The sequence below is a fragment of the Anomaloglossus baeobatrachus genome, chromosome 2 (assembly GCF_048569485.1).
Source record: "Anomaloglossus baeobatrachus isolate aAnoBae1 chromosome 2, aAnoBae1.hap1, whole genome shotgun sequence".
NCBI classification, from domain to species: domain Eukaryota; kingdom Metazoa; phylum Chordata; class Amphibia; order Anura; family Aromobatidae; genus Anomaloglossus; species Anomaloglossus baeobatrachus.
This window is the reverse complement of record NC_134354.1, coordinates 43,522,926-43,546,132: the sequence shown is the minus strand read 5'-3', so window position 1 is coordinate 43,546,132 and position 23,207 is coordinate 43,522,926. Positions and strand designations below refer to the sequence as shown.

Below are 23,207 nucleotides of genomic sequence, written 5' to 3'. Positions count from 1 at the left end.
TTTGTTTAAACCAGTTATTGGCTTTCCTCCTTCTTGCTTTGGCACTAAAACTGAGCAGCCCGTGATCCCACGGGGGGTGTATAGCCAGAAGGGGAGGGGCCTTACACTTTTTAGTGTAATGCTTTGTGTGGCCTCCGGAGGCAGTAGCTATACACCCAATCGTCTGGGTCTCCCAATTGGAGCTAGAAGAAAAGGAATTTACGGTAAGTAACAAAATTCCCTTCTTTGTGCTGGCCCCACTTGTGCAGCAGTGTATTTAAGTTTTTTATGCTTTACTTTACCACTGGGTAGTGCACGGTTGTTCTTTGGCTATATACCCTCCTAGGTTGCTTAGGAGAGTAAAGCAGCATGGCGCCCATAGAAAGCAGGGGTGCCAAAACACAGGCTTACTATGCGGCCTGTGCAGCATGTACGGCTTCGCTACCGGCAGTTTCCACAAGACCCTCATTGTGTGCAATGTGCAGACCCTGTGGCACTCACTCAGCCGGAGCCTATGCTAAGCGTGGCCCAGGTGGAACCACCTGTTAACACTGTCCAGGTGACAGGAACGGAGTGTACAGTTTTTACTGAAAAGCTTTCTGAGACTATGGCTAAGATACTAGAAGCTTTGCAGCCCAGACCAGTATGTCAGACCATGGACACTGCAGAATCATTGCCCACTGGTTCCTCTCAGTTTGTTCAACCATGTCCTCCTGGGGTGTCTCATAGATCCCAGGGTGAGGTCTCTGGCACGGACCGCAGTCCCAGACTGCCTAAGCGTGCTCGCTGGGAAAATCCCTCAACATCATCACATTGTTCAGGGTCTCAGCGGGAGGACTCTCTGTATGGAGAAGAGGAGATAGCTGATCATGATTCTGATCCTGAGGGCGCTCTCAACCTTGATACTCCTGATGGGGACGCCATAGTGAATGATCTTATCGCGTCCATAAATCAAATGCTGGAGATTTCTCCCTCAGCTCCTACTGTAGAAGAGTCAGCTTCTCAGCAGGAGAAATTCCGTCTCAGGTTCCCAAGCGTACAACGAGTATGTTTCTAGACCACTCTGACTTCAGAGACGCAGTCCAGAAACACCGAGCTTGTCCAGACAAACGTTTTTTCTAAGCGCCTTAAGGATACCCGTTATCCTTTCCCCCCTGACGTGGTCAAGGGCTGGACTCAGTGTCCCAAGGTAGATCCTCCAATTTCCAGACTGGCAGCTAGATCCATAGTTGCAGTGAAAGACGGGGCTTCTCTCAAGGATGCCACAGATAGACAGATGGAGCTCTGGTTGAAATCCATCTATGAAGCTATCGGCGCGTCTTTTCCTCCAGCATTCGCAGCCGTATGGGCATTACAAGCTATCTCAGTGGGTCAAGCGCAAATTGACGCACTCACACGTACGTCTGCGCCGCAAGTGGCTTCCATAACAGCTCAAACTTCGGGATTTGCATCCTACGCTATTAATGCTGTCTTGAACTCTGCAAGCCGTACAGCGGTTGCAGCCGTCAATTCGGTGGTATTGCGCAGGGCCTTGTGGCTACGAGAATGGAAGGTGGATTCCGCTTCCAAAAAGTGTTTAACCAGTCTGCCATTTTCTGGCGACCGTTTGTTTGGGTAGAGATTGGATGAAATCATCAAGCAATCCAAGGGAAAGGATACATCCTTACCCCAGGCCACCCAAACTTACCCCGGCAGAGGAAAGGACAGTCGGGATTTCGGTCCTTTCGGGGTCCGGGCAAGTCCCAATTCTCCTCGTCCAAAAGGCCTCAGAAAAATCAGAGGAACTCCGACTCATGGCGGTCTAACTCACGTCCTAAAAAGACAGCCGGAGGTGCCGATACCAAGCCGGCTTCCTCATGACTTACGGCCACTTCACACCGCATCCTCGGTCGGTGGCAGGCTCTCCCGCTTTTGCGACATCTGGCTGCCACAAGTAAAAGACCGGTGGGTGAGAGACATTCTGTCTCACGGTTACAGGATAGAGTTCAGCTCTCATCCTCCGACTCGATTCTTCAAAACATCTCCGCCTCCCGAGCGAGCCGATGCTCTTCTGCAGGCGGTAGACACTCTAAAGGCGGAAGGAGTAGTGGTCCCTGTGCCTCTTCAGCAACAGGGTCACGGTTTTTACTCCAACCTGTTTGTGGTTCCAAAGAAATGACGGGTCTTTCCGTCCTGTCATGGACCTGCAACTGCTCAACAAACACGTAAAGACCAGGCGGTTCCGGATGGAATCCCTCCGCTCCGTCATCGCCTCAATGTCCCAAGGAGATTTCCTCGCATCGATCGATATCAAAGATGCTTATCTCCACGTACCGATTGATGCAGAGCATCAGCGCTTCCTGCGCTTCGCCATAGGACACGAACACCTTCAGTTCGTTGCACTGCCGTTCGGCCTGGCGACAGCCCCACGGGTTTTCACCAAGGTCATGGCTTCAGTAGTAGCAGTACTCCACTCTCAGAGTCACTCAGTGATTCCTTGCTGGGACGATCTGCTGGTCAAGGCACCCTCTCAAGAGGCATGCCAACACAGCCTCAACGCTACTCTAGAAACTCTCCAGAGTTTCGGGTGGATTATCAATTTTCCAAAGTCAAATCTGTCACCGGCCCAATCGCTAACATATCTTACAGTGAAGCTCCCGCTGAGCAAACAGAGTTCTCTACAGACAGGAGTGCAATATCTCCTGCGGGGCCAGTCGCACCCCCTGAGGCGCCTCATGCACCTCCTAAGGAAGTTGGTAGCAGCAATGGAGGCTGTTCCTTTTGCGCAGTTTCATCTGCGTCCTCTTCAAAAGGACATCCTACGCAATGAGACAGGAATCCGACGTTCCTCGACAGAAACGTCTCTCTTTCTCAGGCAACCAAAGCTTCTCTTCGGTGGTGGCTTCTTCCCACTTCACTATCGAAAGGGAAAACCTTTCTACCTCCATCCTGGGTGGTGGTCACGACGGACGCGAGTCTGTCAGAGTGGGGAGCAGTTTTTCTCCACCACAGGGCCCAGGGTACGTGGACTCAGCAAGAGTCCTCACTCCAGATACATGTCCTGGAGATCAGGGCAGTGTATCTTGCCCTGAAGGCGTTCCACCAGTGGCTGGAAGGCAAGCAAATCCGAATTCATCGGACAACTCCACAGCGGTGGCTTACATCAACCACCAAGGCGGGACACGCAGTTCGCAAGCCTTCCACGAAGTCCGACGGATTTTCATGTGGGTGGAAGCCACGGCTTCCACCATCTCCGCAGTTCACATCCCGGGCGTGGAAAACTGGGAAGCAGACTTTCTCAGTCGCCAGGGCATGGACGCAGGCGAATGGTCCCTTCACCCGGACGTGTTTCAGGAGATCTGTTGCCGCTGACGGATGCCGGACGTCGACCAAATGGCGTCCAGGCACAACAACAAGGTCCCGGCATTCATGGCGCGATCTCACGATCACAGAGCTCTGGCGGCAGACGCCTTAGTTCACGATTGGTCGCAGTTTCAACTCCCTTATGTGTTTCCTCCTCTGGCACTGTTGCCTAGAATGTTACGCAAGATCAGGGCCGACTGCCGCCGCGCCATCCTCGTCGCTCCAGACTGGCCGAGGAGGTCGTGGTACCCGGATCTGTGGCATCTCACGGTCGGCCAACCGTGGGCACTACCAGACCGACCAGACTTACTGTCTCAAGGGCCGTTTTTCCATCTGAATTCTGCGGCCCTGAACCTGACTGAGTGGCCATTGAGTCCTGGATCTTAGCGTCCTCAGGATTATCTCAGGAGGTCATTGCCACTATGAGACAGGCTAGGAAACCAACGTCCGCCAGGATCTACCACAGGTCGTGGAAGATAGTCCTGTCAGGGCTTGCCCATTTTCCTCTCTTTCCTTCAGTCCAGATTAGAAAAGGGTTTGTCACTCGGCTCCCTTACGGGACAAGTCTCTGCGCTCTCTGGGTTTTTTCAGAAGCGCCTGGCCAGGCTTCCACAGGTACGCACGTTCCTGCAGGGGGTTTGTCACGTCGTTCCTCCTTACAAACGTCCGTTGGAACCCTGGGATCTGAACAGGGTGCTGCTGGTTGTTCAGAAACCATCGTGTGGGCCAATGAAAGATATTTCTCTCGCACGCCTTTCGCAGAAAGTGGTTTTCCTAGTAGTAATCACTTCACTTCGGAGAGTGTCGGAGCTCGCAGCTCTGTCATGCAAGGTCCCCTTCCTGGTGTTTCACCAGGACAAGGTGGTTCTGCATCCGGTTCCGGAATTTTTCCCTAAAGTGGTATTCCCCTTTTCATCTGAATCAGGATATCTCCTTACCCTCTTTTTGTCCTCATCCAGTTCACCAATGTGAAAAGGATTTGCACTTGTTAGATCTGGTGACAGCACTCAGATATTACATTTCTCGTACGGCGCCGCTGCGCCGCTCGAATGCAATCTTTGTCCTTGTCGCTGGCCAGCGTAAAGGGTCACAGGCTTCCAAATCAACTCTGGCTCGGTGGATCAAGGAACCAATTCTCGAAGCTTACCGTTCTGCAGGGCTTCCGGTTCCCTCACGGCTGATAGCCCATTCTACCAGAGCCGTGGGTGCGTCCTGGGCCTTGAGGCACCAGGCTACGACTCAGCAGGTGTGTCAGGCGGCTACCTGGTCGAGCCTGCACACTTTCACGAAACACTATCAGGTGCATACCTATGCTTCGGCAGATGCCAGCCTAGGTAGGCGAGTCCTTCAGACGGCGGTTAGCCAACTGTAGGCCGGAGCCGTTACGGCTCTATTATGAGGTATTATTTACCCACCCAGGGACTGCTTTTGGACGTCCCAATTGTCTGGGTCTCCCAATTAGGAGCGACAAAGAAGAAGGGAATTTTGTTTACTTACCGTAAATTCCTTTTCTTCTAGCTCCAATTGGGAGACCCAGCACCCGCCCCTGTTTTTTTGTGTACACATGTTGTTCATGTTGAATGGTTTCAGTTCTCCGATATTCCTTCGGATTGAGCTTACTTTAACCAGTTTATAATTGTTTTTCCTCCTTCTTGCTTTTGCACCAAAACTGAGCAGCCCGTGTGACCACGGGGGGTGTATAGGCAGAAGGGGAGGGGCTTTACACTTTTAGTGTAATACTTTGTGCGGCCTCCGGAGGCATAGCCTATACACCCAATTGTCTGGGTCTCCCAATTGGAGCTAGAAGAAAAGGAATTTACGGTAAGTAAACAAAAGATAGATTTTTGTGTACTCACCGTAAAATCTCTTTCTCTGAGTCTTCATTGGGGGACACAGGACCATGGGTTATGCTGCTGTCACTAGGAGGCTGACACTAAGTAAACAGAAAAAGTTAGCTCCTCCTCAGCAGCATACACCCTGAGCCGGAGGCGGACTCAATCAGTTTAGTGCACAAGCAGTAGGAGGAGAACCAAACAACTCTAGATCAAACTAGGTAAAAACTATAAGCAATTATTCATGCGACCAGTGGCAGGGAATATGGCCACTGAGGCAACAGGCAGGTAATATGCAACCAAAAAACACAAACAGGGTGGGTGCTGTGTCCCCCAATGAAGACTCAGAGAAAGAGATTTTACGGTGAGTACACAAAAATCTATCTTTCTCCATCGTTTCATTGGGGGACACAGGACCATGGGATGTCCAAAAGCAGTCCCTGGGTGGGAAGAGAACCATCACCGGAGATCGGTAGGAAACCGCTTCCTCCTGTCGGGCTTGACCCAGACCTACAAAGACCTACCTTGGTACAGGTGTGCTTCTGCCGCCCGCAAAGATAACAGCAAGACTGGCCTCTGCCAAAGCATGTGTGTGAACCTGATAGGAACTAGTAAAGGTATGCCGAGTAGACCAGGTGGAGGCCCGGTGGACATGGACGACCAACGTCTGAAGTCCAATCCTCCAAGAGGCTCCCCTTGGACCGTAGAATGCGGTAGAGGTCCGTCCACTATGCAATAGGCTTCACAACATCACGGAATGAATCCATGTGGCCATCTTGGACCTGGGCGCTGGCATGCGACTCCGGGGAGCGAGTGAAAAGAGGAACTGACTGCCGGCGTAAACCGAAAGTCCGGTCCTGAAGACATAAACGACTGAGGGCACGAACCAGCTCAGGAACAAACTAGGCCCCCTTTTTAGGCTGAGAGAAGAGACTAGGACCGATTTCGAAACTCAATCTCCTTATCTGGAAGGAAGGCAGTTGCCTTGGATCGAAAAGGGGGAGTTGTGGCCGGAGCACCCCCCTTGTCCTGCTGGAGGACCCGGAAAAAGGGGGGAAAAAGCAGCAAGAGAGGGCTGTCCGCCCTGATGCCCCTTGCAGAAGAGACGGCCACGAGGAGCCCACCCATCCAAACAGGTGGGAGTAGAAAGCACTCGGCAAGGTCCAAACCGGGAGCCAGGTCCCGCGTTTCTAGTGGACGGTGATGCTGCCGAGCCAGACGGACGCTTCTCTGCGTGAAAAACCTGATCGTGTGACAAGAAGTGATAAGTCTCTGAAATTGAAATGACCGCGTCGACACTCGGCCCCTAGCGGGACGCGCTAGAAAAAACCGCATCCAGATCTGACTGCAAGCATGGTAGCAGTGCCGGAAGGGAGGGAGAGAGAGAGAGAGAAGAGAAGATGCGCTCCTCACATCCCGGAAGAGCTCTTCACGTGTGGTAATAAACCATCTTCCCGGTCTCCATCATTGTTTGCATCCTTCTTGCCAACCGGCCTGTGCAAGCAAGTACCTGGGATCCGCTATTAAGGCCGCAAACCTAGGACCTTTGAGACCTCGTGGAAGAGAGGGCCCCGACTCAGAAGAACTGGACGGTCTGGAAGGCGCCACGGAGTATCTGCGAGGAGTTGAGTGAGTTTTGTTAACTATGGTCGCCTGGGCCACTCCAGAGCCACCCTCTGCCTTGGTCCAACTTGAGAACCCTCGAGATCATGGGAAGCCGTGGGAAGATGCCCAAGAGATTGAACTGGCCTCCCGGCTGGGTGGGGGCGTCGACACCTAGTGCAGAGAAGGAGGACACCCTTGATGCCCCGTTGACTTAAAGTTGGATCGGGAGGTCCATAGGACCACGACTGTAGGTTTCCCTTCGTCGTAGATCTGGCTGGTGACGACCCTGTTGAAAAGCCATTTGCCTAGGCGAGGCTCTTTCTGCCGGGAAAAAACGGCCGTCCAAACGTCCATGGTAGGGATTTGTACTGCCGAGATTAGAGAGCGACGAGATCCGGCCCAGAGCAAGATCCTCTTAACCTCTTCCCTTGACATGACACTCCTTGCGCTTCCCCAGTGTATGATGCACGCCACCGCTGTGGCATGGTTCGACTGGAACCTGACCGGGTAACCTCGTCCCAGTGAAGAAAATCGTAACCAGCTAACCGGATGGCTCTGGCTTCCGGAATGTTGAAAAGGGGGGGGCAACCTCTAGTGGTGACCCTCGGGACCGTGTTGTGGGATGGTGGGATAGCGTACCCTAGCACAGGAGACTGGTGACGGTAGATACTATCCTCCAGAGAAGAAGGAGAGAGGACCCTCCCGAGGGACGGTTATGAAGACTGGTCCACTAGGAAGGGGTTGGGGGGTTCCCAGGGCAAACGGAAGCTACCTGTGTTCGTTCTTCAGTGGGATCCCGTGGAAGGCCAAAGATGAAAAATTGGTAAGTGTACCGCTGCTATCACCTCCACCAACAGCCAAGGACTCGCATACCGAACCCGACTCGGTGCGGGGAAGAAAACTACTCCTGCGTGAAGAGTAACTTCCCTCGGACGGGCTCGAATACCGTGCCTAAAGGAATGATCTACCGGGCCGGGGTCTGATAGGACTCCAAGCGGTAGCTCAGCTACCCTAGTAGCGGAGGAGTAACAGTGACTGTCTAAACCCCAAGACTAGGGGGAAGTCTAAACCACCAGGTCGTTTCTGGGTGGAGTGAACTTAGCGGCCCTGTCGAGTAGGCTGTGCAGGGACAGCCGCCCTGATCCCTGCAAGCGCTTCTTAAACAAAGCTGGAATGGTCCGCAGCGATGCAAGGCGGAGGGACTGCTGAGAGATAGCGGCGCCCTGACGTTTGCGGCTCGAACAGACTGGGATCGAGCGGTGAGGCGACGATCCCGAGCGTCTGGGCTGATGCTGGGAAGAGCTGTGCTCTTCCCTCACGTAGCCTAGGGGAAGGAGTATTCCACCCTCACGTAGCCTAGGGGATCCACTGGATTAGCCTATCTCCGACGGGACGGCCACCTAAGGGCGTAAGGGAAGTCAGCGACTCCTTAGATGCCGCCTCCGCGTTTCAGATCCTGAGTCAGAGGTCTCGACGGGTGGTCACACTGCTGCTATAGGCTCAGGCCGTGCAGCTGGCAGACGCCAGGGCTGTGATGATAAGGTACTTACCGAAGATGTCAACCAGTCCTGAATCGGCAGAGATGGAACGTAGTCCGCTGGACAGAGATGGAACGGTGTCCGTGGAGTCCCTGAGAGACGTCACGTTAGGGATGATAAGCCAGGCGGAACCCTGGCGGGCCGATCACAGGGGGGCATGCCCCTTTTCTCCGGAGCCCCTTTGGAGAAGGGATAATGACAATACAAGACTTACCGCTGGTAAACGTCATGTCTGGTTGTTGTCTGTGATGATGCAGCAAATCGGCGAACTACTGGATGTCCACTGAATACATCACGGGATTGCCGGAAAAGTCCTAAAGGAAACCTGTGTGCTCAGAGAGGAGAAGAGGACTATCTGTGCGCTTATGGTCTGACTCACCATTTCCTCCAGTCTATTCGCCCTGCGCCGAATATCGGGCGCCTGCTCGGAATCCAGCAGAGGTGGTACGCCTGGGTCATCACCAGAGATATCGGAAGGCTTCCGGTGGAGCGGTAGCTTGTACCTGGGAATGAAGGAAAAACCAGGGGGAGGCGCCGAAGGCGAGACCTGGCAGGTCCGCTTCGAGTAGTGGATAAAGTCCCTGGTACGGGACTCACCTCCCCCGGCGAGTGCACTGAGAGAAAAGGGCTGACCGTACCTTTAAGGCTTGATTCATCATTTCAACCAGGCTAATCGTTATGCGCCAAACATCCGGGTCCTCCTGCTTGGAGTCCAGCAGAGGTGGAACGCCTGGGCCATCACCCGAGAGGTCGAAAGGCTACCGGAGGAGAGGCAGACTGGACCTGGGAATTAAGGTGAAAAACCTGGGGGCCTGCAGAAGATGAGACCTAGCGGGTCCGCGTTGAGCGGGGGAAAAAAGGGGGCCCCTGGTACGGGACTCACCTCCCCCTGTGCGTGCCCGGAAAGAAAAAAGGGCTGTTCGCACCTTTATGGCTTGACTCACCGTTTCTACCAGGCTATTCTCATGTGCCGAACATCATGCGCCCGCTTGGAATCCAGCAGAGGCGGTACGCTTGGGCCATCACCTGAGAGGTCGAAAGGCTACGGAGGAGCAGCCGTCTGGACCTGGGGATGAAGGTGAAAACTCCCCGAGGGGATTGCGCCAGTCCTGTGTAGGTATGACAGAGCGTCAGCCAGGGACGCAGCGTATGCGCACCAATCCGAAGACATCAGCGAGGGGATTTAAGGTTTGAGCCCGGGGCGCTAACCAGCCGGCCGGGGCGGGATGCCGGGACCTGCTGTGTCAGGGGCTGCGGTGGCTGTGATCACTAAATCTGAAAGATTTGGGTGAATTCACAATTGAGGTATTATTCTGGGAAGATATCTTGGCAGTGAAAAAACCACCGTTCCCTTCTATAAGTCTGTATCTATAGCCAACTAGTTGCCTGTACAAATCAATCTATATATATATACCCATATACATATATATACACATACATATATATATATACACATATATATATATATATATATATATATATATATATATATATACATATATATACATACACATACACACATGCACATGAAAACACTATAAAAACACAATCCTCATATGATTGTGGCTCTTTTGAGGGCTTGTTTTAACTGTTATAACCGGTTGCTGCAGCCTCAGCAAGCCGCACACCGGGAGTTCTATTTCTTTTCTACTTTTTTTTTGATAAGATGAAGTCTGGAGAGCGGGAAAACACACAGCCACCGCCCCCCCTGTGATGCCTGGGGCAGAGCGGAGGGCGGAGACGGCCGGCCGGCGACCAATCGCACTGTAGTGGAGGGCGGGCCTGGGACACTGGAGACAAGGCCCGAGCCGGGGCCTAAATTTTGGGGCTGCCGGCTCGCGGGGAGGTAGAGACCGGCGGTCCTACCTGCAAACAGTGGTGGGGCAGCGGCGATGACCGGAGCGCCCAGAGAGAGCTGTGGGCTTGAGCCGGCGCGCGCCGCCGACTGCTGAGATGTGGCCGGGGCGCAGACTAGGCCGAGACCGGGGCCTCAATTTTGCAGCCGCCTGGGAAGAAGGTAGGAGAAGGTCGGTCCTACCTGATCTCGGTGGCGTTGGTCCAGAAATGGATGCGGTGCAGGCAGGGCGCCCTGCCCCTGCCTGTGTGCCGTGCCCCCGTCCAGGGAGACTGCTGGCTCCGGGGGAGCAGCGTGCTGAGGCAGGGAAGTGGGCATCATGATGGGGGAAGGAGCCCCCCCTCAGGAGAAGGCAGCGATGCGGGCCCCATCAGATTTCAGACGCGCTGCTGAGGTCCCATCCCTGCTGTATGCCCCCCGTACGCCCTTTGGGGTGATACCGCAGGGCGAATCAGGGGTGCCCACGACAACCTGCCCACACGAACACCCCCAGGAGTGGTACCATGGGGATGGACGGGGGAGAGGGCCCAAAGTCTGAAACCCCTGCGACCCTGGGGAGTGGTACCCACAGGGCTGCGGAGGATGATGAAGAAAATACCTGCAGAAAACAAGAAGACAGGTATGAGAGCGATGAGCGGCGCCGAAAATAGGGAAAAAAGGCGCAAAAAACAAATGGCTGAGGGAGGCCGAGACGGCCCACATCAGCCTCCTACGACACTAAGCTAAAAACTGATTGAGTCCGCCTCCGGCTCAGGGTGTATGCTGCTGAGGAGGAGCTAACTTTTTCTGTTTACTTAGTGTCAGCCTCCTAGTGACAGCAGCATAACCCATGGTCCTGTGTCCCCCAATGAAACGATGGAGAAATTCCCTTCTTTTCCTCCTTCTTGCTTTTGCACTAAAACTGAGGAGCCCGTGGGAGCACGGGAGTGTATAGGCAGAAGGGGAGGGGCTTAACACTTTTAGTGTAATACTTTGTGCGGCCTCCGGAGGCATAGCCTATACACCCAATTGTCTGGGTCTCCCAATTAGAGCTAGAAGAAAAGGAATTTACGGTAAGTAAACAAAATTCCCTTCTTTGTAGTTACGCCCACGGCTCCCTCCTCCCCTGTGAACGCCGACAGCCATGTTTTAAGCACATTCTGCCGGTGGAGGACTTCTGGCTGCATCTCTGGGAGACCCGAGGCAGGGAATCTGGGGGCCACACACCGCTTAAGCGGTCGGTAAGCCACACCGGTCACACGGTGTTGGACCCCATAGAGTGCCGAATTGTGTATATATATATATATATATATTATATTTGTATACTTTTTATCGGTTCGGCTGTATTGTTAGCTTGTGACTATATATCCCTCAGTGCTCCTGGGAGACAACAGCATGTCGTCCACAAGGAGCAAGGGCGCCAAGACACAGGGTTATTTTGCAACCTGTACCTCTTGTGCGGCTATGCTACCTGCAGGTTCCACCTACCCTCACTGTGAGCAATGCTCAGCCCCTGCGGCACTCGCTCAGCCGGAGCCTGGGGCAATGGTGGGGCCCTCGGCCCAGGTAGAACCGCCGGTGGCCCCTGTCCAGGTGGCAGGGACAGAATTTGCAGTTTTAGCTGACAAACTCTGAGTCACTGTCACAATCCATAGCACAGTCTATGGACAAATGGTCTGCTAAGATACTAGAAGCCTTGCAGTCCAGACCGGCCCTTACACAGGCCCCGGGCACTGCGGGATCGCCCCCAGGCCCCTCTCGCTCCGCGACCAAGCGTGCGCCTGAGGTGGCCTCTAGTTATTACGTGGAAAACTCCGGCACGGACCGCAGTCCCAGACCGGCTAAGCGGGCTCGATTAGAATCTTCCCCGACTTCATCACGCTGTTCGGAGTCTCAGCTTGAAGACTCTATAGAGGATGAGGCGGAGGTCGCAGCCCAGGACTCTGACCCTGACGTTGCTCTCAATCTTGATACACCTGAAGGGGACGCCATAGTAAATGACCTTATAGCGTCCATCAACCAGGTGCTAGATCTCTCCTCCCCAACTCCACCTATAGAGGAGTCGGCCGCACAGCAGGAGAAGCACCAGTTTAGGTTTCCCAAACGTACTCTGAGTGCTTTCTTCGATCACTCGAACTTCAGAGATGCTGTCCAGAAGCACAGGGCTTTCCCGGACAAGCGCTTTACTAAACGCCTTAATGACACACGTTACCCCTTCCCCTCTGACGTAGTTAAGGATTGGGCTCAATGTCCCAAGGTGGATCCTCCAGTCTCTAGACTGGCGGCTAGATCCGTGGTGGCAGTGGCGGACGGTTCAACGCTCAAGGATGCCACGGACAGGCAGATAGAGCTCCTAATGAAATCCATCTATGAAGCCATAGGTGCGTCCTTTGCCCCAGCCTTTGCAGCAGTGTGGGCACTCCAGGCTATCTCAGCTTGTCTGTCTGAGATTAATGCAGTCACCCGTACCTCGGCTCCGCAAGTAGCGTCTTTGACTTCTCAGGCGTCTGTATTTTCATCCTACGCCATGAATGTTGTCCTGGACTCGGCTAGCCGTACAGCGGTAGCATCCGCCAATTCGGTGGCAGTCCGCAGGGCCATGTGGCTACGTGAATGGAAGGCAGACTCTGCTTCCAAGAAGTTCTTGACCGGTTTGCCTTTTACTGGCGACCGATTGTTTGGCGAACAATTGGATGAAATTATTAAGCAATCCAAGGGAAAGGACTCGTCCTTACCTCAGCCCAGACCAAAGAGATCCCAGCAACGAAAAATTCAAGCGAGGTTTCGGTCCTTTCGGCCCTCAGTCAGATCCCAATCCGCTTCGTCCAACAGGCCACAGAAGAGCCAGAGAAACTCTTCTGCATGGCGGTCTAAGTCACGTCCTCCAAAGACTGTCGGAGGCACCGTCTCCAAGGCGGCCTCCTCATGACTTTCGGCCTCCCCAAACCACATCCTCGGTCGGTGGCAGGCTCTCCCGCTTTTGCGACGCCTGGTGGCCACATGTCCAAGACCGATGGGTGAGAGACATTCTGTCTCACGGTTACAGGATAGAGTTCTGCTCTCGTCCTCCGACTCGTTTTTTCAGAACATCTCCGCCCCCCGAGCGAGCCGTAGCACTTGTTCAGGCGGTGGACACTCTGAAGACAGAAGGAGTTGTGATTCCCGTTCCCCTTCAAGAACGGGGTCGAGGTTTTTACTCCAACCTGTTCGTGGTACCAAAAAAGGACGGTTCATTCCGTCCCGTTTTGGACCTCAAATTGCTCAACAGACATGTGAGAACCAGGCGGTTTCGCATGGAATCCCTCCGCTCTGTCATCGCTTCGATGTCCCAAGGGGACTTCCTAGCGTCAATCGACATCAGGGATGCCTATCTCCATGTGCCGATCGCTCCAGAGCATCAACGCTTCCTGCGTTTCGCCATCGGGGACGAACACCTTCAGTTTGTGGCACTACCTTTCGGCCTGGCGACAGCCCCACGGGTCTTCACCAAGGTCATGGCATCCGTTGTGGCAGTCCTACACTCTCAGGGCCACTCGGTGATCCCGTACTTAAACGATCTCTTAGTCAAGGCACCCTCCCGGGTGGCATGTCAACACAGTCTGACCGTGGCTCTGGAGACTCTCCAGAGGTTCGGGTGGATCATCAATTTCCCAAAGTCAAAATTGACTCCGACCCAATCTCTGACTTACCTCGGGATGGAGTTTCATACTCTCTCAGCGATAGTCAAACTACCGCTGGACAAACAGCATTCGCTGCAAACAGGGGTGCAATCTCTCCTTCGGACCCAGTCACACCCCTTGAGGCGCCTCATGCACTTCCTGGGGAAGATGGTGGCAGCAATGGAGGCAGTTCCCTTTGCGCAGTTTCATCTGCGTCCACTCCAATGGGACATTCTTCGCAAATGGGACAAGAGGTCGACGTCCTTAGACAAGAATGTCTCTCTTTCGCTGGCAGCCAAGGCCTCGCTTCAGTGGTGGCTTCGTCCCACGTCTCTGTCGAAGGGAAAATCTTTTCTGCCCCCATCCTGGGCTGTGGTCACGACGGACGCGAGTCTGTCAGGGTGGGGAGCGGTTTTTCTCCACCACAAGGCTCAGGGAACCTGGACTCCGACGGAGTCCTCCCTTCAGATCAATGTTCTGGAGATAAGGGCAGTGTATCTAGCCCTAAAAGCGTTCCATCGGTGGCTGGAGGGCAGGCAGATCCGCATTCAGTCGGACAACGCCACGGCGGTCGCGTACCTCAACCACCAGGGCGGCACTCGCAGTCGTCAAGCCTTCCAAGAAGTTCGGCGGATTCTTCTGTGTGCGGAGGCCACAGCCTCCACCATCTCCGCGGTTCACATCCCGGGCGTAGAAAACTGGGAAGCAGACTTTCTCAGTCGCCAGGGCATGGATGCAGGGGAATGGTCTCTTCACCCGGACGTGTTTCAAGAGATCTGTTGCCGCTGGGGAACGCCGGACGTTGATCTCATGGCGTCGCGGCACTACAACAAAGTCCCGGCATTCATGGCACGGTCTCAGGATCACAGAGCTCTGGCGGCGGACGCCTTAAGTTCAGGATTGGTCGCAGTTTCGACTGCCTTATGTATTCCCTCCTCTGGCAATGCTGCCCAGAGTGTTGCGCAAGATCAGGTCCGACTGCCGCCGCGCCATCCTCGTCGCTCCAGACTGGCCGAGGAGGTCGTGGTACCCGGACCTGTGGCACCTCACGGTGGGTCAACCGTGGGCGCTCCCAGACCGCCCAGACTTGCTGTCTCAAGGGCCATTTTTCCACCTGAATTCTGCGGCCCTCAACCTGACTGTGTGGCCATTGAGTCCTGGCTTCTAGCGTCCTCAGGATTATCGCTAGAGGTCATTGCCACTATGAGACAGGCCAGGAAACCAACGTCAGCCAAGATCTATCACAGGACTTGGAGGATCTTCTTAGCCTGGTGCTCTGATAAGGGGTTTACCCCCTGGCCGTTTGCCTTACCCACGTTTCTTTCCTTCCTTCAATCCGGAATGGACAAGGGTTTGTCTCTCGGCTCTCTCAAGGGACAAGTATCGTCGCTTTCCGTGCTTTTTCAAAAGCGTCTAGCCAGGCTTCCGCAGGTCCGCACGTTCCTGCAGGGAGTTTGCCACATAGTCCCACCTTACAAGCGGCCGCTGGAACCCTGGGATCTTAACCGGGTTCTACGGGCTCTTCAGAAACCACCTTTTGAGCCGCTGCGGGATGTCTCTCTATCACGTCTTTCGCAGAAGGTGGCATTTCTAGTGGCAGTTCGTCACTCCGAAGAGTGTCAGAGCTTGCAGCGCTGTCATGCAAAGCCCCCTTCCTGGTATTTCACCAGGATAAGGTGGTTCTGCGTCCGGTTCCGGAATTTCTCCCTAAGGTGGTATCCCCTTTTCATTTCAATCAGGATATCTCCTTACCTTCTTTTTGCCCTCATCCAGTTCACCAATGTGAAAAGGATTTGCACTTGTTAGACCTCGTGAGAGCACTTCGGCTCTACATTTCTCGCACGGCGCCCCTGCGCCGTTCTGATGCGCTCTTTGTCCTTGTCGCTGGCCAGCGTAAGGGGTCGCAGGCTTCCAAGTCAACCTTGGCTCGGTGGATCAAGGAACCGATTCTTGAAGCCTACCGTTCTTCTGGGCTTCCGATTCCTTCAGGGCTGAAAGCCCATTCTACCAGAGCCGTGGGTGCATCCTGGGCATTGCGGCACCAGGCTACGGCTCAGCAGGTGTGTCAGGCGGCTACCTGGTCGAGTCTGCACACTTTCACGAAACACTATCAGGTGCATGCCTATGCTTCGGCAGATGCCAGCCTAGGTAGGCGAGTCCTTCAGGCGGCGGTTGCCCACCTGTAAGAGGGGGCCGCTGTTCGGCTCTCTTTATCGAGGTATTATTTTACCCACCCAGGGACTGCTTTTGGACGTCCCAATTGTCTGGGTCTCCCAATGGAGCGACAAAGAAGGGAATTTCTTTGTCGCTCTATTGGGAGACCCAGACAATTGGGTGTATAGCTACTGCCTCCGGAGGCCACACAAAGTATTACACTTAAAAGTGTAAGGCCCCTCCCCTTCTGCATATACACCCCCCGTGGGATCACGGGCTCCTCAGTTTTTCATGCTTTGTGCGAAGGAGGCTAACATCCACGCATAGCTCCACTGTTTAGTCAGCAGCAGCTGCTGACTTTGTCGGATGGAAGAAAAGAGGGCCCATACTAGGGCTCCCAGCATGCTCCCTTCTCACCCCACTTTTTGTCGGTGGTGTTTGTTAAGGTTGAGGTACCCATTGCGGGTACGGAGGCTGGAGCCCACATGCTGCTTTCCTTCCCCATCCCCTTAGGGCTCTGGGTGAAGTGGGATCCTATCGGTCTCCAGGCACAGGAGACCGTGCTCCGTCCACAGCCCCTGGGAAATCTGCTGGACATGGAGCTGAGTATCGTCAGGGACGTGGCCCTGCTACATTAAGGTACTCTGGGTCCCCTTACAGATCGCGCACACACACACCAGCATTGCTGGGTGTGTTAGTGCGCCGGGGACAGCAGCGCGGCGCGCTTGTGCTATTACTCACTGCAGCTTTGCTGAGTGAGTTTATGTATTAGGAACTGCCGCGCCAGCCGCTGCTGGCGTTTTTTTTACACTGCGGCGCGGCTGGGACTTGTGGTGCGCCGGGGACTTCCGCGCTGGCCGTGCTTATACGACGGCCGCGCTTATAAATCGAGTCCCCGGCTTTTGCGGCCTAGTTCCGTTTCGTTCCCGCCCCCAGGCCTGCCAGTCAGGGGAAGGGCGGGACGCTGTTCACAACATCAGCGCCGAGGGCTGGAGTCTGCTTAGCATACTCCAACCCCCCTCACTGGGCACAGTGGGACGCCAGTTTCCCGCACTTTGTCTGGGGCACGCCCACGGCCCGCCCCTCTTCACAGGACGCCGGCAGCCATTCCTGTTTGCAGTCTGAGTGGAGAAGGGAGACAAGCTCTGGGACACCCAGGCACGGGATTCTGACGACCACACAACCGCTTTTGAGCGGGCGGTAAGCAGCACCTGAGGTGCTGACCCCACTAGTGCCGCAGTGTTCATTTGTACATTGCACTGTACGGTCGCTATTCTTGGCTATATACCCTCCTAGATTGCTAGACAACAGCATGTCGTCCGCAAAAAGCAAGGGGGCCAAGGCACAGACTTTCTATGCTACTTGTACCGCATGTGAGGCTGTTCTACCGGCAGGTGCCACTGACCCCCATTGTGTGCAATGTTCGGCCCCTGTAGCACTTGCTCAACCGGGGTCTCTGCTAGAGGTGGCCCAAGGAGAACCACCTGTGAACACTGTCCAGGTGACAGGGACGGAGTTTGCAGTCTTTGCTGATAGATTGTCGGTGACTATGACTAAAATCCTTGAGACTTTGCAGTCCAGACCGATAACTCAGACCATGGGCACTGTTGATTCAATGCTCCCTGGCCCCCCTCATTTGGAACAAATCCGTGCTCCGGGGGGGTCCCAGGCATCCCGGGGTGACGGCTCTGACACGGACGACAGTCCCAGACAGCCTAAGCGAGCTCGCTATGAGCGACCCTCGACTTCATCATACTGGTCAGGGTCCCAGCAGGAGGACTCTCTGTATGATGAGGCAGAGATAGCTGATCAGGATTCTGATCCTGAGACCGCTCTCAATCTGGATACACCTGATGGGGACGCAATAGTGAATGATCTCATAGCGTCCATCAATAAAATGTTGGATATTTCTCCCCCAGCTCCTCCAGTGGAGGAGTCAGCTTCACAGCAGGAGAAATTCCATTTCAGGTATCCCAAGCGTAAATTGAGTACTTTTCTGGACCACTCTGACTTTAGAGAGGCTGTCCAGAAACACCACGCTTATCCAGATAAGCGTTTCTCCAAACGTCTTAAGGATACACGTTATCCCTTTTCCCCGGACGTGGTCAAGAGCTGGACCCAGTGTCCAAAGGTGGATCCCCCAATCTCCAGGCTTGCGGCCAGATCCATAGTTGCAGTGGAAGATGGGGCTTCACTTAAAGATGCCACTGACAGACAGATGGAGCTCTGGTTGAAATCCATCTATGAAGCTATCGGCGCGTCGTTTGCTCCTGCATTCGCAGCTGTATGGGCACTCCAAGCTATTTCAGCTGGTCTGGCGCAGATGGACACTGTCACACGTACATCTGCTCCACAAGTAGCGTCCTTAACCTCTCAAATGTCTGCATTTGCGTCTTACGCTATTAATGCTGTCCTGGACTCTACGAGCCGTACGGCAGTGGCGTCCGCCAACTCCGTAGTTTTACGCAGAGCCTTGTGGTTAAGGGAATGGAAGGCAGATTCTGCTTCCAAGAAGTGCTTAACCAGTTTGCCATTTTCTGGTGACAGACTAGGAAACTAACCTCTGCAAAGATCTACCACAGGACGTGGAAGATATTCTTAGCTTGGTGCTCTGCTCAGGAAGTTTCTCCCTAGCCATTTGCCTTGCCTACCTTTCTTTCCTTCCTGCAATCCGGGTTGGAAAAAGGTCTGTCGCTCGGCTCCCTTAAGGGACAAGTCTCTGCGCTATCTGTATTTTTTCAGAAGCGCCTAGCACGACTTCCTCAGGTACGCACGTTCCTGCAAGGGGTTTGTCATATCGTCCCTCCTTACAAGCGGCCGTTAGAGCCCTGGGATCTGAACAGGGTTCTAATTGCTCTCCAGAAGCCGCCTTTCGAGCCTTTGAGGGATGTGTCCCTGTCTCGCCTTTCACAGAAAGTGGCCTTTCTAGTAGCGGTCACGTCTCTTCGGAGAGTGTCCGAGCTAGCAGCGCTGTCATGCAAATCTCCCTTCCTGGTGTTTCACCAGGACAAGGTGGTTCTGCGCCCGATTCCGGTGTTTCTCCCTAAGGTGGTATCCCCCTTTCATCTCAATCAGGATATCTCCTTACCTTCTTTGTGTCCTCGTCCAGTTCATCAATGTGAAAAGGACTTGCATTTGTTGGATCTGGTGAGAGCACTCAGAATCTACATTTCCCGCACGGCACCTCTGCGCCGCTCGGATGCACTCTTTGTCCTTGTCGCTGGCCAGCGTAAAGGGTTGCAAGCTTCCAAATCCACCCTGGCTTGGTGGATCAAGGAACCAATTCTTGAAGCCTGCCGTTCTGCGGAGCTTCCGGTTCCCTCAGGGCTGAAAGCCCATTCTACCAGAGCCGTGGGTGCGTCCTGGGCATTACGGCACCAGGCTACGGCTCAGCAGGTGTGCCAGGCGGCTACCTGGTCGAGTCTGCACACTTTTCCCAAGCATTATCAGGTGCATACCTATGCTTCGGCGGACGCCAGCCTAGGTAGACAAGTCCTTCAGGCGGCGATTGCCCACCTGTAGAAAAGGGCCGTTTTTATGGCCCTATCACGAGGTATTATTTTACCCACCCAGGGATTGCTTTTGGACATCCCAATTGTCTGGGTCTCCCAATAGAGCGACAAAGAAGAAGGGAATTTTGTTTACTTACCGTAAATTCCTTTTCTTCTAGCTCTAATTGGGAGACCCAGCACCCGCCCCTGTTTTTTTGTATACACATGTTGTTCATGTTGAATGGTTTCAGTTCTCCGATATTCCTTCGGATTGAATTTGCTTAAACCAGTTTATTGGCTTTCCTCCTTCTTGCTTTTGCACTAAAACTGAGGAGCCCGTGATCCCACGGGGGGTGTATATGCAGAAGGGGAGGGGCCTTACACTTTTAAGTGTAATACTTTGTGTGGCCTCCGGAGGCAGTAGCTATACACCCAATTGTCTGGGTCTCCCAATTAGACCTAGAAGAAAAGGAATTTACGGTAAGTAAACAAAATTCCCTTCTTTGTTTACTTACCGTAAATTCCTTTTCTTCTAGCTCCAATTGGGAGACCCAGCACCCGCCCCTGTTCCCTTCGGGCTGTTGTTCTTTTGGGTACACATGTTGTTCATGTTGAATTGTTCTTTTGGTTCATGGTTTCAGTTCTCCGAACATCCTTCGGATTGCATTTACCTTAGACCAATTTATAAGTTTCCTCCTTCCTGCTTTTGCACCAAAACTGAGGAGCCCGTGATGCACGGGGGGGTGTATAGGCAGAGGGGAGGGGTTACACTTTTTAAAGTGTAATACTTTGTGTGGCCTCCGGAGGCAGAAGCTATACACCCAATTGTCTGGGTCTCCCAATTGGAGCTAGAAGAAAAGGAATTTACGGTAAGTAAACAAAATTCCCTTCTTTTCACTTTACCAGATAATAAAATGAAAACAGGAAAGAAAAAATCTAAGTGAAGTAAAATGGTAGGAAAAGACAATTTTGCCATTTTTTATTTTTTCTCACTTGGTTAATTGTTCAGAATAAATGACCAGGTGTGAACACGACTCTTAGGTCAGTAGTACGATTATAAACCTGTGTAGTTATTTTTTGGGCTGTGATGTGCTAAGTTTTATTGATCTCATTCTGGGGTACATATGATGTCATCTGATGGCAATGCCATTAAATGGTCCTTGTTGTCACAGGGTGTCGGCTGAGTTAACAGAGCCAGTGTCTTCTGCATGTGGTGCAGGCTCCGCTCCCGAGCCCGCTCCATACACAGGGACCAGATATAAGAGGTATTATTACACCCTCTGTCAGGAAGGGCTGCAGTTGTTAGGTCACTATTGTCACTATTGTGGAGGCACGGGGGTCAGTGGGTGCTCTCGTCCGCTGGCCCGGCCGCCTTTAGAAAGACCGCATGGCCCAGGGGGCATCCCAACTGAACGTCCGACCTCCTTACCCGTGGGTGGAACACTACTCAGACAACACAGGGTGAGGGAGTCACAATATTAACAGCACATAGCACATAACCAGCAAAACACACAAATGTAACCGGCACAGTTTCTCCCCCTTCCGCTGGCTCACCAGGGATTAGACTGTCCGTGCCTCAGAGCTTCCAGGGCTACTTACTCCAAACCAGCAGCACCCCGCTTTCGGCGGGCACCCACCAAGAATGGAATAACGCTGGATTTAGAACGCTGGCTGAGGTCTGCAAAACCTGTAGTCAGGTGACGGGATTGTCCCAAACTGGATTCCTTCCTTAGGTAGTCCTTGATAGATCAGCCGAATCCTTGCATTCAATGCTGAAGTCCATGTAGTATTATAATCCAGGTTCAGCTATGGCTTGCCAATCAGATCTGCAGATCCTAGATTGGTATCGTGTAGCAAGAGACTACCCGGGCAATGGACAGTCCTACTTATACCCCTGAGCTCTCCATTCAGACCATTGGGGTCTTCACGATTGGTGGATAAGACTGGGCTCTTATTGGCTAGATTTGAAGCCGAATACAAAATATCCCTAGTAGTAATGGTCCCTGACAGTGACAAGGGAGAGACGGCCAAGCCACCTCACATCCAGCAATACAATGGGAGGTTCGCATAATTGATTTGTCTGGGTATCTGACCTTCACTGGCCAAGGCATATACATGAGTCAACAAGAACTTTAACACTAGACTCCTAAGGCTATGTGCACACGCTGCGTTTTTTTGACGCTGCGTTTTTGTGCGTTTTTGGCCGCTAAAAACGCACAAAAACGCACCTGCGTCGAAAAAACGCGGCAAAAAACGCACGCGTTTTGCCGCGATTTGGTGCGTTTTTTGCTGCGTTTTGCTGCGTTTTTGCTCACTGCGTCCTTATGCGTTTTTTATCAGTGAACAAAAAAAAAAAGGTCTGATGTCATTTTCTTCTTCAATGTGTTCTTCATTCTCCACTAGTGTATGCAGAAGAGCAGACAGCTGCAGAACTACAAGGCTCAGCATCCTCGATCCAATAGTGTATGCAGGACAGCAGACAGCAGCTGTCGAACTACAAGGCTCAGCATCCTCCATCCAATAGTGTATGCAGGAGAGCAGACAGCAGCTGTCGAACTACAAGGCTCAGCATCCTCCTTCCAGGACTGTATGCAGGATTTCTTTGCCCCCCCAAAAAAAAAAAATGACGTGGGCTTCGCCATATTTTTGTATGCTAGCCGGGTACAGCAGGCAGGTACGGGCTGCCCCCAACCCCCAGCTGCCTATTTGTACCCGGCTGGGAACCAAAAATATAGGGAAGCCCTTTTTTTTTAAATTATTTCATGAATTTCATGAAATAATTTAAAAAAAAAAATGACATGAGCTTCGCCCCATTTTTGAGTCCAGCCGGGTACAACTAGGCAGCTGGGGATTGGAATCCACAGTGCAGGGTGCCCATGCTTTCTGGGCACCCCCGCTGTGAATTGCAGTCCCGCAGCCACCCCAGAAAATGGCGCTTTCATAGAAGCGCCATCTTCTGGCGCTGTATCCAACTCTTCCGGCTGCCCTGATGCCGGGTGGCTAGCCAGGTAATAATGGAGTTAGGGCTAGCTGTATATTATCAGCTAGCCCTAAGCCCGAAATTCATGGTGTCACGCCAATATTAGACATGGCCACCATGAATTTCTAGTAAAGATAAAAAAAAAAACACAACACAGAAAAATATTTTTATTAGAAATAAAACACAACACAATTAGTGACTCCATCTTTATTGAAATAAAGAACCCCCCTCCGCAGTAATCCTGGGTTAGGGTCCCGCGCCGTCCAATCCGGATCCAATATCATCTGATCGGTTTGCTGGAAGGCAAAGCGATCAGATGATGTGTCAGGATCAAGTGCCTGAATCACATGACACATCAGCTGATTGTATAAAAGCCGATTATACAATCAGCAGATGCATCAGTAGAAAAAAAAAAAAATAATACTCACTTATGTGCTGATTACCGGCAGCTCCCGGAGCGATGGGGCGAGAGTCTGATCCTGTCCGATCGCTGCAGCAGCTGCCGGTAATCAGGGATGAAGTCTCCTGACGCATCCGCTGATACCGGCCGGGCGCCCGCGTCAGCCCGAGACTCGATCAGCTGATGCGTCAGGTGACTGCATCAGGTGATCCATCGCCAGGTCCTGGAAGCAAGGTCCTGCCCCGGGGAGACTGCACACAGCCGGAGCGGGAGCGGCGATACCGTGACAGGAGCTGGGAGCGGGCATGGCACCGCGAGGCTGCAGACAGGTGAGTATAACTTTTTTTTTTTTATTCTACTGTTAACTTTTGTTTTCGCAGCCGCTTCCACCTC

At 53.1% G+C, this 23,207-nt stretch overlaps 1 protein-coding gene across 3 annotated transcripts in view; it reads left to right on the top strand.

Annotated features, from left to right (window-relative positions):
- Positions 1–23,207, top strand: part of CCT8 (chaperonin containing TCP1 subunit 8) — an 86,104-nt gene that overhangs the window by 44,361 nt on the left and 18,536 nt on the right. The gene's annotated exons all lie outside the window — the stretch shown is intronic.